General features: G+C 37.8%; 1 long non-coding RNA gene across 5 annotated transcripts in view; it reads left to right on the plus strand.

Annotated features, from left to right (window-relative positions):
• The window catches only part of LOC110841323 (uncharacterized), a 498304-nt gene that overhangs the window by 439974 nt on the left and 42181 nt on the right, over nucleotides 1-16149 (plus strand). For 4 of the 5 annotated variants that reach the window (XR_015536924.1, XR_015536925.1, XR_015536921.1 and 1 more), the window contains one exon: nucleotides 11145-14088. The exons of the other annotated variant lie outside the window; for it this stretch is intronic. This is a non-coding gene — a long non-coding RNA (uncharacterized LOC110841323). Of the gene's footprint in view, nucleotides 1-11144; nucleotides 14089-16149 lie in introns of those variants that run through there. 5 annotated transcript variants of the gene reach the window in all.

The following is a 16149-nucleotide window of genomic DNA, read 5'->3' on the forward strand; positions in this document are numbered from 1 at the left end:
AATTCTGAAATACGAAGTACTGACAGCCGTGTGTATGATTACACTTAATCTGTTATAAGCCTGCGGCGTTCAACATAAAATGGGTAATAACTAAAATATCTTCACAAATCTTCAAAGAAACAACAAAATAATTTTTTTGAATTAAAGGACAGTCGTTTCCTTCCAGATACATATTCATCATTTCATAATAGTAAAATCTCATTCGACGTTACATAATCCCTTAATATGGAAGACTGTCGTTAAATAATCGAAGAATGAATTAATCTCGAAGCATTGTATATGAATTTTGTAATTCGGAATTTGCATTGTACTGGTTCTCTACAGAAGATACCACACGAACTTGTTTCCAGTCAGAGCGACCTCTGAGTTGTAGTGGTCTGAAAGGTGGTGATTACGTAATATAATTTCTCATTAACAATTTATTTATGTTAAATGTGGCAGTAAGGACCAACTGTTTGGAGAGCAGCAGTAGAATAACGCGGTATTGAATCACGGTGCAAGAGCACAGCTGGGCTTGTTTTTCCTGATCATTTGTTTTTCTAACACGAAAATCGGTAGCAAATTTTTCTTTATGACAAAGTTATAAACGGAAAACTTAGGCATAGTTTTGAGGAGTGTGGGGCATATGCACTTCGTAAATGCTTAAGTGAGTCATGTCAACGAGCAAGGATGGACAGGGATTATGTGAAAATATTTGTCTATTTAATTGAAATTTAAGTCATTTTAGCTGATTCCTAAAGCAGAGATGATTTTGTCGATTTCTGTTTCGTTACAGGCCCGAGTTGTTGTCTTGTTGTCTTGCTTCAATTCCACATCATCGAGCCGTTTGCGGGGACCTAGTTAAAGAGTGTCACCCATTCTTAATCTCGATATTAGATGCATGTGATATCTGAAGGAAATATTCGCTTGAGAGATTTTGCCATTGCCTAAGGAATGCTTGATAATATATAATATGAAATATGCAACTGACAATTACGCTGCAAGGCTTTAAATACTCTGATGCTGGAATAAAGTTTTTATTTTCATAAACCTTTAGTAAATTATAACTTGCAGATCAAGACGTAGATGTCAGTCAATATTTACCAAACTACGTAACTATTTGAACATGCTGTCTGTAAATAGTGTATTGAAAAGTGACTTCTTTTACACCCAGTCGGACCAGAGCAAGAGATATATATATCACAGTAAGTGATGTGATGGTGATATACTTAGCAGGGTCTTAGCATGCATATAAGAGCAGGAGGGTGTACCAGGAAACTCAGGTGTTGGTCGGGGCCCGACCAGTACTGCCACGTCACCCCCCCGTGGGGCATGTGAGAGTTATGTAGGCCCGCGAGGAGGTAGCGCAGGGCCCCCGTTGTGCACCGCCTCATAAAACTCTGTCCCTTCACACCTTCGCCTAGCTATCTGTAGCTCGTCATATACCTCATCCATACCACCCGAGCGAGCACAGTCATACCTGAATACAACTACCTGCGATGTCCTCTACCACTGCCTAATCTCACGAAGCATGCCGATAATGCAGCATTCTGCATTGACTACCCACAATTTTTCGGTTTGTAGTTGTATTGTTCTTAATTTATAACACTCTTTTCGAAATAGTTGAGCTGAATTGTCTCAAACGGTAGGATGGTTAACTAACTTCACGGTTTACGATCTTCTTCAGTCCGTGACAGTTTCTCTGCTGGTCTAGAACTTTTCTACCTTTCGTACAATTGGAAACTTCATTACCATTTTCACAAAACCCGCCACTGAACCCTGTCCTGGGCCAGTAATACTGAACATATCTACATGCTCTGTGTATTTAAGATTCGTTTTAATATCATATTCCACATAATGTAGTTTTTCCAATTAATGTCTTAACTCGAGGTGTTCTAACAAAAAAATTATTTTTATTTATATTACCTATCTCCCTCATCTCATCTTCCTTTATTTGGTTATCAAATATGTAACATTTGGTGATGACTGAAAATTACAAAGCTCCTTATCAAATGCACAGTATTATGATTTTGAACGGCAAACTCTTACAAATGTGCAAGCATCTATGGCAGAATAACATGGCAGTGGTATAGTTAGGCACCAAATAGTTTTCAGCTATTCGGGATGAATTAATCATTATTATTATTATTATTATTTAGTGTTCTGTCTGACGACAGGTCCATATGAACAGGATCCTTCCATCCTTTTCTCGGACTGGGACCTGTTCATATACATTCTTGGCAGATGATCCAGAAGTGGTTTGCCATTGCCTTCTTCTGTGTGTGAATGGAGTAATTGTTGGGATGCCACGGAGAAACCCCCGGAGGAAAACTCCGTGTTGCCTAGACCACGGCCTTGCCCAACACAAGTTATAAATTCGGGCACCGCCGGGAATCGAACCCGAGACCCCAGGATTACAAGGCCAGAGTTCTAACCGCTAGACCACCGTGGCTTTTTGAATTATACGCACAAAAAAAGAAAAATCACTAAGTCAACTAAATTTATTGATCTTAATTTCGCAAGTTAACATCACAGTCTGAATAGTAGCAGTTTGAAGATTTCTGAAAGTCCTATATTATACCACCGATGGTAAAATCCAACTCGAACTCTGGACTTGTAAGTTCGAGACCCACCATTCACATACGTTATTCTATATGTGTTTTGTTGTTTGCAAGTACACACCGATCTCCTCCCTAAGGAATCTTACCAAACTTCTGATGGGTTGAGAATTTGGAGGACCCGTCCTGGGATGTTGTACATTGTCGTCTGGTAGAGGTTTACCAACATTTCAAAGGTGCTTGCTACCTGTATCATTGCTCTGATGATGAAGACTGTAAATTACCTGATTGCACGGCGCAACATCTCGTCTTCGCGACCGTGAAAACCTAAAATATCATAAGATTAAGAATAATTTCTGATCCTGAACAGACGAAAGGGCGAAGTTCCTAACAATGAAAGAAGTTCAGTGGGTAGTAGGAAGGAGGTTATAAAAGTCCCGTAATATCCCTGTAATTTAGCTAACAAAATTAAACATCTGAATTCCCAGGATGTGAGACAACGTTTCCATGTAGAATGCGGGTAGAATACAAAATAAATGCACTGTACTCTGTTGTTTTTTAGTTGGCGAAACTGGAAGGAAAAGATTAGGCAGTGCGTGCGTATCAACAGTAAAAGTTTGGCCAAATGAAATTTCTTTTCCTCCTTGTAAAACGAATTTGAAGGTTTCAGATTCCTTTTTTCTGATGTCCCAGCAATTTTATGATCCAAAAATACGGGTTTAAGTCTCACCGATCTTCATTGGTCCGGAACGTCAGCTCTTCGTATGGTAGAAATGAAAAATGCGTAAGAAATTTTAGTCGAACAACTTGAAAGTTGGAAAACATTTGAGTAACTTACACGCAGATGGGAGGATAATATTAAGATGAAGTTTAAGGAATTAAATCTTGAGGGTGTGAACATTATTTGTTCAGGACAAGTTCAAGTATCGAGCTGTAGTAAAAGTGGTGATTACCTTCTAGTTCGATAAAGATTTGGGAATTTTTCGAATAGCTTCTACATGAAGTTAGTTTAATTTAGTTTAGTAGGATTTGTTGTTCTCACGGCGATGAGTACGTAGATGGCTATGTTATAGATTGTAGCACCGTGTAGTTTGATAGAAGTTTACCAACATTTCACATATCCTTGTTACATCCGTGACCAGGTAGATGAATGATCCTGATAATGGAGGTAGCAATTATCCCTGAAACATTGGTAAACTCCTACCAGACTACACGACTCGGCAATCCGGAAGACAGTCATCTAGTTTAGATAGATTCGCCGTTGGTCTTCAGTCAAACTTTTGTGACGTCTCTAAAGTTAATGTGTCATGTGCAATATTTATTTTCTGGCCACTGATAGCCTACAATGATAAACTTACTGACTTTTCATTATTAACTATCCCTCCTAGTTTTCAATAAGCATAAATTATACGTCGTTGTCCAGTAACAATGTAAGCAAATGCCCGTGGCTTTATGATAATAGTTAAAAAAATACTGAAGACGTACTGATTTATGTTACTAGAAACATGACTAGAGGTGTTGGCGCCATATTTCGAGCACAATACGACATCTAATCCAGACAAATGTAATTGCTCGACCCCACAAGTTGATTATGATTGAAAATCTACTCCAAGTAACGCACTTCTTTGACAAAGTTCATCAAGTAGTTGAAACGGGCTGTAGGATTGTGTGTGACCTTCCGTGACCTATAACTCTGCGGGGAGTATATTCCTCACACCACAAACATCTGAGCGGACATTAATTGGTCCGGTCCTGAAGGTTTGTTTGTCACATGGGTGGTATAAATTGTCTAGCTTGACAATCGTTTCTAACATATTAATGGAAGGTCAATGGTTCACTGATTCTAGACACATAGTATTGCATGATTAAACATTCACAAGCGTGGTTATACCTTTACGATGTTTGAGAATTTGTGGCTGTATTGCATAATTTTTTTTTTCATTTATTATATTTAGGCAATGCCTACGTATAAATTAACGCAGTTTGTATTGTTTATGAAATGTTATTTGGGTGATCAATTTTGAAATGATGATATTCGGTGCCATGCATCTAAGCATTGAGTAATAAGACATGTACACAGAAGATTGGTCTGGAGACCGGGATGGAAGACGACTTGAATGACCTAGATATAGGTGACGGGATAATATTAAAAGATATCACTTTGTGAACTGGATTCTTCTGTTTCAGAATACAGGTTACTAGCAGGCTCTTGTGGACACGGTTACGTAATTTATTACCTTGCTGAGCTCCTGTTAGATTCTCAAGAAGATGCTTGCTTATTTTCAGTCTTTTATTATAACTCTCAGTTATTCGGATTATACAGTGGAAAATGATAACACAATTTAAATATTGATTTGGGAATGGTATAAAAGGAAGCGGTTGTGGCTGATTTCAAAGTACTGTTATGGCATTTGCATAGAAGGTCTGAGAAGAACCTCAAATAACCTCAGTGAAGATTGTCGGTCTTCTATGAAACAGAAGTGTTAACCACTCGACCGCGACGTTCATGTTGTTAAGTGATGGAAGGTCTTCCTCGAAAAGGTATCTTACTTTTATATCAAAGAAATTTATAGGTTCGTTAAATTTTGAAGTTGATTTATTAAGCTCTATGTCTTTTTCCGAATTATTCGTAAATGTGATGTGTGTGTATATATTAGTCAAAATACCATGCTTATTTAATTGTGTTAACAAAATTTGGCGGTATTTTTATTTGTATTTATATTTGCCGCCTACGAAGCACTAACAAGTGAAGATTAAACACGGCAATGACATAACAAATTCGTGAAGTGGCTGACTCGAGACACTGATGAGTATTCGCATATGTTCTGAAGATGCTGAAGAGACTTTCCACGTTCAAATCTTCCGATGGTAGCGCGGATAAAGACGACGTTCAACAAATCAATCTTGTCGTTTACTACTGCATACATGCATATAAATAATTATTACAAGTTTCAAGCAGGGAAAACAGGTAGCAGTTTTACAACTTGTTTCCATTAATCATTGCTCTTCGTTTAAGGGTTATTTTTTCGAGGCTTGAGAACAAAACATAGTGGAATGGTTCTATTAAATACAACGATGCTTCATGAGATTGCAGTAGACACACCTCTCGATTTATTCCTCTTGTATTTCTTGTGTTCAAGTCATATTTCCCTTCTTCCCCCTGGAGAGTTTTAGAGTACTCCATCTCCGAGGTCCATTGCTTCTCCGTCACGATTCATGGCGAATGGAGATGTTGCCTGTATGTTACATATTTCATGGGTCAAGAAGGAACTGGCCGTCCAATGGATTGGGAAGGAAGTGGCTATTGCCTTCTAGCATTTTGAGTCGTTTCCCCTTCTTTTTTCTTCCCTTATTCATGGCTTGTTAAATCAATGGGGCAATATGTCACAGCTTACATACATATGCAACATGATGAGGGAGTCACGGTTTGGACGGTGTGTATGTAGTAAGACATTCTCTGCAGAGGACAAATTGCAGACCATCAGTAACAACTGCAGAATACATTTGTAGGAACCAGCACAAAATTGTACCATAGCATCTGCGGAAAAAGGGTTTAAGTTCCCTTTAAATCAATCTTGAAGAAGTATAACAAATTCTAGTTTACGTTTTGCTTCAAAGATCTTCAAAGATCTGTGTTACTAACAACGATGAGTCATTCTGGGTGACTTTAAGACGATATAACACACACTTCATTTATTGTACTGTTATTACAAACACTGGACACCTGATATAATTTATATTATCAAGCACACTATCGTATTTTAAAAGTAAATAATTAATTAAACCGGACATCATTAAGTGAAGCGTGACTAACCTATTGCCATAAAACGTCTACACAAAAGAAAACAGATATGCATATCGGCTTAATTAATAATGATTGTGGCATAGAATTTTAATTAAAGACTTTCGATTTCTTTCTAACACTACTGTTTCGCTATGAGAGTTACTCAGGAGCGAACCTATTTTTAACCTTTCTATTTAAGATTCTTAAACAATTTCGTGTTATAAATGTAAATACCTCATACATCATTCTGTTACTTCGGCAGTTTTGAATGTCAGCGGTTATCAAAAAATGGATTTTATGTAAATTACTTGGCGGATTTTGTTTAAGTAGAAAAGTATGGCAATCAGTGGAAAATGCTTTGGTTTGAGTAGAAGTGCGGCACTAGACCACGAACGTGGAAGAGGATCTTATAAAAGAAATGTTTAACTGGGCGTCACAACAGGGACATAATATTGTTATAGAAATACCTTAGTATCGTGTTGCGACTGTCGGGCGGGTTTAATAATATTGCATCTCCACACGATCTGACTTCTAGACTAGGATACGCCACTGGTGCTTATGTTTAATAACTGATTACACACTTTTATTTTCATATTTTGCTGATTTCCTCTGAACTTTGATTTGGGCTCCCTCCGGGTCTTAGTATTTTTGTACTTTTGAATGGAAAGGCTAAAATAAATATAACAAGAATATAAACAATATAAAATAAATATTATGAATATGAGAGATGGAGAATATTAAGAATTTGCATACATTTCTCATTTGTATATGTGTGCTACATTTACAGCCCACCTAATTCTCCTTAATTTAATCACCCTAAAAATCAGCTTGATTAAACGTTTTTCTCTTTTATTATTTATGATCATGGTCACTTTCGCAGCTTATTTAACATTAAAAAGTTAAACAAAATTGACACAGCGTTGTTAATACAGGTCTGCTAAGAAACTGCTGGTAATAAAGTCTTTGGGATCTGCAACATAAATACACCTGTAAAGATAAATGTTCACCACCGAATTAACGAGCAGTACTTTTGACCATTGGCAAAAATGACGTGGGAACCAACTAGCGTTTTGATGTATTTTGTACAGTTATGGCAGAAGATTTCAAGAAACAGCAAGTCATGATTGCAGAGTAATGTTTCCATAAACCCCTCAGGTTACAGCAGGAATTTCTGTAACTCATGTAGAACCCTGTTTGATCAATCTAACGTTAGATGGGAAATTCTGACTGCGTCTTTTATTTCTCTGGTCCACCCGGCACTGTTTTTTGAAAGTTTCTCCTTTGTCCCTACAAACTGAACATTAAGATCGAGTGGTTATCACTCCACCTCGTTTTCAGTACTATAACCGATGACTCTGATAAATTTCATATTACACCTCTTGTAACCACATGCTTATAAATTAGTTAAAGAAATCGACCACATAACATCTTATAAGAAACGGTTTCGTCATGGTTGCACATATCCCTCGATCTATCAGGATCTGAGTTCCATTAACTTTTTGTACGAGTTTGCAACTCGCGATCTGTTAAATGTATCAAATCCAAATGATCTGCAGTCACCGCCGAACAAAAAAAGCGTTACTAAATCAAAGATCAAATTTAGATCGTACTGAAGCGGGCGAAGCTTACATTGGTCTTACTCTAGGCATTTTGAACCCAACCTGAAACATTTATTACAAGAAAGTGTAATGAAAAAAATTAGGCCTTTGGATCGCCTTAGGCGAATTTATTTTACAATCACAATAGAAATTTATATTAACGGACTTTGTTTCAGTTTTTTTTTCAAGATTTTTTTAAAGAATCCATGTTAATATACTGGTAATACCGTTTCAGCAAATACACTTTCTGTTACGTCGGCCGACCTGCAAAAGAGTAAACATAACATAACCTTTAAATATTAAATTCACTTTGTGTTTTCACATTGTAGCAGTAGAATAAAATAAATATCTGTAGTTTCTTCTTGTTGGGAGGTTAAAACTTTACGCCAAGTATTCTGCGAGATGAGACGTAAGGACGAACGGACAGAAGAATGGAGAGATGAATTTTTCCCATTGTGTTAATTTCACGCTGTGTAAGAATGTGTAATGTGAAATGGAGGATTAACAACATGGTAACAGACTTCACAATTTTTCTTCAAGACTAAGCAACGTGTAAGGGACTACCAGCGATTCAGTCGCCGAAAAGAACGGCTTCGTACTTTCTGCTTTGTCAGAAAATAGAACTGAAATGCATCGTCTTACGTATTAGAAGAGTAGGGAGATTTTGGTGACAAATTCTCAACTGAAATTTCAGATTTTGTCCGTCACCCCACATTCAAAAAATGTTTCGTCGACTCGTGGCGACAGTCGGGTTTTCCAAAGCTCAGAGCCGTGTGATGACCGTCAACCTGACAACTTAATTAAGCCTGTGGCCCACGTAAGACCATGATTCAGCAAACACATAGACCGACGTTTCGTTCTGCAGCCGAACATGCGTCCCAAATTCACCTTAATAGGCTTCCCTATAGCTCTTATTGCGTTTTTCCACAGACTCACAAACCAAAACGAGCAGAGGATATGGCTGAAGGTAGAAGGGACAATCTGGGATGTGCTAACGTTTCAATCATAAGCAAGACTTGCGTACTGGTGAACCATACAGGTTTAAGCAAAGGTGATTTTATTTTCACTAGAATGTAAGCAACCATTCTTAACTATTTTAATTTAAGCCATACTATCATAATCAACCAAAGCGAAGAGGTGTCACATATAATTTAAGTGAATTTTAATATGTATTTTAGACAATTAGAATCTCATTGGTTATAAACAATGTAGCAATTCGTGTGTAGCTTAAATTATTCGGCGTTGATTGCTGTCTATCAAACGCTATCCGCATTAACCACTCACAAGATAAAACCTAGTGTAATATTATTCTTTAAATCGTTTATTTGCTTGCACGTGCATAGGTTTAATTTCATTTTTACACTTAAATACGTACGTACCCAGTTATTTGTTCATGTAGTTAATTACTTTTGATTTATTCATTTACTTATAGTACATTTACTCACTGCGAAATCATAACATCAGACATTTTAATCTAATTATAAAAGAACGAATTGATTGATTTTTTAATTTTTATATTTTACGTGCTGGATGATATTAACACTTTAAAGCCTATTAGTGACTATATGTACAACCTCCTTTGAAATCAGTAGTTCTGCGTTTCTAATATTCTCAGAGTAAACAACGATTTTTACCTAGACAGAATTTTTAACCAGTTCATCTTTATAGTGGAGAATTTCTGTGATTTATTTGTGATGAGGACTGCGTTTTAAAATATTACTTAGACGAGCCTCGGCTTGAAAAAGTTAAGACAAGACTAACTCGTGATTTTTCCACACTTTCTTTCTGAAGAAATCATCACTACCGAACAATTTCTGACTGCATCGTTCCGGAAGGGTCATCTGTTGTCTCGTTCCTATTAAAAATGGATACCTATGATTCATGTGTTATGAGAAACAGGGTGGGAGTTATATTTACTGTACAGACTGAGCTTTTTAAACATCCTGTACTTAAATTTTACGAAATGCTTGCGAAATCATGTCATAGAACCGAAGTCTCAGTGAGATGCTTGAATCTCCTCCAAAGCGGAAAGTAAACATTCTGAACCGAGCTCATTACTTCAGGACCGGGAATCCCACTGTCCTATGCCAAATCGATTAAGCACGTAACAGCTGCTAATGGGTTAATTTCTCGTGCAGTTCTGAAGAACAATCCCTAGAATTCTACAGAAATTTTTACTATGAAATGGTTTATGTTTAGAATCTACGAATTTCAACACTAATTACAGCAGTTGTCAGATGATGGTATACCTATATTAAAATTAGTATTACGAGATGACTGGCTACGGACTGGAAGACCGGGGTTCGATCCCCGACGGGCGCAGAGGATTTTTCCTCTAGCCTCTGCGTCCAGACTGGTTCTGGGGCCAACCCAGACTCCTATCCAATGGATATCGGGGCCCTTCTCCGAGGGTGAAACGCGACTAAGGCGTGACGCTGACCACTCACCCCCATCTACTGCCGAGGTCAAGAATAAGTAGAAGCTATACGTTCTCTCCCCACGAGCGCCTACGTGGCGTATAGTGGGACAGCTTTACGTGTTTATTATTGGGTATCTGGACTTTTTCCATCGTCCAGTATTTTGAAGAGAATTCCGTCATCGTGTGGAAAGTTATGAAGTACTTTGTCAGCTGGGTCCGTTTCAGAGACCAGTTTTTGACATTAGTTCCTTGTAAAGGACAGCCTTATATTGAGTTGACACCAAGGTTGTATTCCTAGGCGTTAAAGCGGCCAGGGCACGAAGCTAACCAGTCACCTGCATGTAGTGTTGAGCAGCTTCCACTTTTATAACGAATTCATATGATTTTGTACTGTTTGACTTGTCACTTGAAGATGGAAATAGTTTCAGTCTCCGAAACGAAGTGTACTTTACGCACTTACAGTTCATCTTGTTTCTGTTTCTTATTTTTAGATCTTTGCAGTAATCTATAAAAGTATTCTGAATATATTTGGTTGTCGGACTGGTTTAATTTAAGTTCCTTTCTAGACAGGAATGTTCCTTTTTGGATTCAGTTTCAGGAAGTCAGAAAAAGGAAAAAAAATAATTTAAAAAGAAACCTGTAACTATTTAGGCAGACCACATTATACTAAATTTATTACTGTTTCTGTACGATTTATTGATTTTCACTCTATTATATTGACGAAACTAGAAAAGTTTTCCGACAACAATATATTTTATTTTAATTTAGGTTGAATTTTAAACACTGTATGCCTTATTTGACTACAGATTACTGTGGAGAAACTTTTAAAGCTGTGTTCAGAAGGGAGTACCGAGTCTACGCGCAGAGAGCGCTGTGATTACGCGAGGGGAGCGCGGTGCAGACAGAATGACCGCGCGCATTCCTGCACGGTTTTCGGAAGAAGAGACCCACACGGGGAGCCACTTCATCTAAAGCGACGCAAACACCCAATTATTTAATTTTTTATTTCTTTGTCTTAGAGGACGTGTCAAGATTTGCCTAGATCCTAAGCCAAGATGAAATCAAACAAAAAAAGGCGACGTGAATTATTGTAAATTATGGCATATATAGATAAATGAATAATGAGATTATAATTCTGTACAAGCTTATTCTGATATTTAGGTGTTTTGATTGGACCTGGAAAGAGAAGTGATTCTGAAGTGAATAATAGGATGAATATCCAAAACTTAATCAGTTCTTAATTCTTTATTGAATGTAATTTTGGAATTGTTTGAACACTGCCGAATTTCAAAAGATATTTTAATTAAAAAAATATTAATTTAAAAAAGTACCACTTTTAACATTTCCCCGCCACCATGAGCCCTGCTTTTATAGTGTTGCCGAATGCTGGATGTCACTTCCAGCGGTGTATTTGTATATCTTCCGGAATTTCTTCATATTATGAAGTGTGTAAATCTGAGAATTTCCGTCATTTCATTTCCATTTTACTATTTGCTTTGTTGCGTCGTGTACATCTTCGTAAGGAAATTGAGTATTGACGGCCACATCACCTGCAGATTTATACAAACGGCAGGACAGGAGGTGGTCACCGCTTGATGGATAATGGCTGGTTGTTCGGGTTGCAGCAGCGCCCTGCTAGACTCTTCTCGACAACCAGCTAAGAGTGTGGGAGTCCGACGGTGAAGTAACTTATCAAATTTAAAATTATATAATGAGGAGCTTCATAAATTTACTCTTCACCAAATAGGGTGTTATGATTAAGTATGATAAAACCAAGAAAAAACGAACAGCACGGAGCTTATAACGCATAAGTGGGGAGGTAGAAACATACAGTATTTCAGTGGATAAATCTGAATATACCTGAGAGACATGGAAGAGGGTGTGAACTGAATGAAATGATCTGAGGATAATGGAAAGTGGTGGGCGCTTATGAACACAGTAATGAAACTTTGGATTTCATGAAAGGATGAGAATTTCCTCACAGTCTCAGCGACTAACAGCTCTGCTGTATGGAGTCAATTATATCACACGTGTTTTAAAGTTCTTTTGGGACCTAGCAAGTTACAGGTACAAAAATTATGGTATTTTTAATACTGGAGAATATTGACGACGTAAATGAATAATAAGAATAAAAAATATATTTTTTAACCAAAAAATAAAATTTTCACCGATAGGGTCTACAGCAACGTTAATACGATAAAATTGAAACGAGAAGAATTTCTTAACAAATCTGTACCTATTCTAATAGGACAATTCTTCTACGAAGAAGTTGCATTGCAACTAAGGAACATTTAAGATGACTTTAAACTTGTTCCCCTGTATAAAGTAAATTACGTACACGATTGATTCAATTATCATCTTTCCACCATAAATAATTCCAAAAATCTGTCTGTAGAAATCTTAAAGTGGCACATATAGGCTGTTTTACGTGTATTTAACTATATGTTTCATCCAAACACAGATTTATCGCTATGAATGAAACCTGTCATAAACTTTTGTATCTGAACTTTCCTTTTAAAAAGTTGCGGTTTACGTCTTTCTTTAGTGCATACCGCTTGAAACGAAATTGTATGGAGCCCTCGTAGTAGGAAATTCTTATTTTCTTTTCCCGGTATAATCTGCGCCACATGTATTAGTATGGCTGACCCACACTGTGGCCCTATGTCCTCAAGTAATACTAGCCAACGTACCGCACCACCTCCATTTTGTACAAACACTCTACATTGTCATCTTTGGGACCCCAAGGGCTACAGCGAACGAAATGAAGTTATGAATTTTTAAGTTCATCCCCTACGCACCTGCTCAACAATGAACAGTTTTGTGAAGCTGGGGAGTAGAATTGAGAGAGAAGTGAAGATGAAGAGTGGGAGAAGGAAATGGAAAACAAACTTTATTCATTCTCCGTCTGTCTTTTTCACTCCATCTTCCTGTGTCGTTTGTCATCAGAAAGTGATGCATGACTGAGGCTGTTTGCTTTTTGGTATGCGTATGGAGACACATGTGACCCCCGGAGTGTTTAAAATTAATAGAAGAGTGGTGGCAGAAAATTGAGCACACAGCAGAGAAAAGCTAAAGCATTTTATTCCACTTTTGTAGTAGAATTTGTCCACTTCCGTTCAAAAATATTAATTTACTTTATACGTATTTGGTACTGAAAAAACGGAAAGTCAGAGAAATACGGCATCAATTACTTTACAATAGAGTCGTGGTATCTTCAAAGAAACCTTCCCAGTTTCAACATTTTACCTTCTATGGTAGCAGGCGTACCTCAAACAAACAATTTTCGTGACACGTTGTGAAGTACATCCACCATTTCAGATATTCTGCAGAATGTTCCTGTGAAGCGAATAATATATAAAGACAAGTAAAAATTTAAAGAACTTTTATTCCGCCTGAAAAGTGAAGTCGGCATCACTAGAAAACAAAAGATTAGCATGTTTATAAAAAACCTAATTATTTTCGCTAGTGTGTCTATAAAGTCCATTTCGTTATTAGTACGATCAGAATTAAAAAGAGTTGACCTAAAGACCACTATTGGATACAGAATTGGCCTCGCACTATATGGCAGACACACTGAGGGTTGCCATAACTTTCATTGCATTGTTTGATTAAGTGTTGGTTTGTCCGACTGCGACAGAGTATTTGCGTCATGTCCACATCACTTCCGTGTTTGTGTCAACCTGATGAAGTGCTTAATTTATGTATTTTTGTGCACTAGCATGTAATTACAGTATTCTCAGCAACACTTGAGATTGTGGCTTGTATTTGCTCAACGTAGGAGCTTGTTATAGCCAGTGACGACGCAGTATGCAGTGGCCTCCCTGCATCCTATGATAAGCTCCTTTCTAAAAATGTCACTCATCATTTACCTCGTGTCCAGTTGTCAGCATGAAATCGCAGATAATTACATGAAAATTTCTTCGTCTTCCTCATCTCCCATTTTTGCCTTTATAGCGTCGGGGTTGATTGCTCGGTCCACCTCCATTCCTTCCTATCCCTTGCTAAGAATTTCATCTGCGTTAAACGTTTCCCCTTTGACTGCCCTATGTCTCTAATAGTATCCAAGTAGCTTTTTATAGGTCTTCCTCCTGTTCTGGTACCCTCAACTCTAGCTTCCAAAAACTGTTTCGTCTTTATTTCATCTGCCATTCGAACATGTCCAAACCATTTCAGTTTACATGAAAACAGAAAGCCTAAATACTTTGTGTTCAACCCGGTCGTCAAGGTGTATACAGTAACAGTTACAGTGATAGATTCACAGTTCATCAGTGCAGCTAATGCAGTAGCAATATTAAAACCCAACATCAAAACGAGGAATTGTTGTCATACGACTGGGTGGTTGCTTGTCTGGGCAACAGTCCGTGTGCTGCAGACACAAAGGATCTAGCAGATAACGGGAAGGGAGTAAATTGAAAGAAACAAAAATCTAAAATTTTCAAAAAAATCACAAAGTGCTGGAAATTGTCCAAATGGCGCACAAAACCAAAATTTTTTGAGAATTTTCAATTTCAAATTTTTTTCAGAAATTTCGAAAAATTTTGGTCTTGTGCGCTTTTTAAACAATTTCCAGCATTTTATGACTTTTCGGAAATTTTGAAAATTTTCAAAATTTTTCCGACCCGAACTTCAGCAGAACAGTCAGCTAGTGTCTGGACGTCAATGCACGGTCTCTGCTAGACCCGGACTCTGCCGCACACAGACTCTGCAGGAGACGGTCTCTCCATCACACGTTCACTGACGGACGCAGTCTCTGCCTCACCACAACACGTCTCTGCTAGCTCTGTCTTGCCACATCCGGTCTCTTCTAGACTCGGACTCGGCCGCACACAGACTCTGCAAGAGACGGTCTCTCCATCACACGTTCACTGACGGTCGCAGTCTCTGCCTCACCACAACACGTTTGTGCTAGCCTCTGTCTTGCCACATCCGGTCTCTTCTAGACCCGGACTCCGTCTCACACAGACTCAGCAAGACAGGGGCTCTGCATCATCCGCTCTCTGCCTCATGCAGTCACTGTATCACCCGTTCGCTTCCGGTCTAGATCCTTGCAGGCGATAAGTCAGACATGTTAATACATAGATACAATCGTTCAGAAACCGATTAAAGTAGGCAATTCGTTCATCAGAGTGAGTATCTTTCAGAGTCCATGTGCGGCAGACACCGGTTCTAGCAGATAACGGGAGCGAAGTATTTTGAGAAAAATTTCGTAATATAGAAAACTTTTAAAAAATCAAAAAAATGCTGCAAATTGAACAAATGGCGCACAATATCAATTTTTTTTTGGAATTTCTAAATTAATTTTTTTTTCGAAAATTCTCAAAAAAAATTGTTTTGTGCGACATTAGACGATTTCCAGCATTTTTTGATTTCTTACAATTTTGAAATTTTTCAAAATTCTACCACCTCATGCCTTGCAAAACCGGTCTCTGTCGGAGATCAGGATCCTGAAGGGGCCGGTTGGTGCAAACACCGAGGCAGGCAGCAACTGGGTTAGATAGAGGCAGAGTCCGGCAGAGACAGGATTGGCATTCAGCGAGACTGGCATGCATCTCATGAGGAAACTTTTGAAACTTTTCAAAATTTTCGAAAAATCAAAATAATGCTGGAAATTGTCTCAAAAGCGCACAAAACCAAATTTTTTTGAAAATTTTGAAAGCAATTTGAGTTGAAATTTTTCAATTTTTTTTCGTTTTGACCGCTTTTTGGAAAAATTGCAGCATTTCTTCATTTTCTGAAAATTTTGAAATTTTTCAAAATTCCACCACCTGATGCCTTCCAGACCCGGTCTCTGTCGGACTGCTTTTGATGTAC

Source organism: Zootermopsis nevadensis, unplaced genomic scaffold (genome assembly GCF_977971745.1).
Source record: "Zootermopsis nevadensis isolate Lab colony 2312 unplaced genomic scaffold, Znev_1.0 Znev_ptg000024l, whole genome shotgun sequence".
Lineage (NCBI taxonomy): Eukaryota > Metazoa > Arthropoda > Insecta > Blattodea > Termopsidae > Zootermopsis > Zootermopsis nevadensis.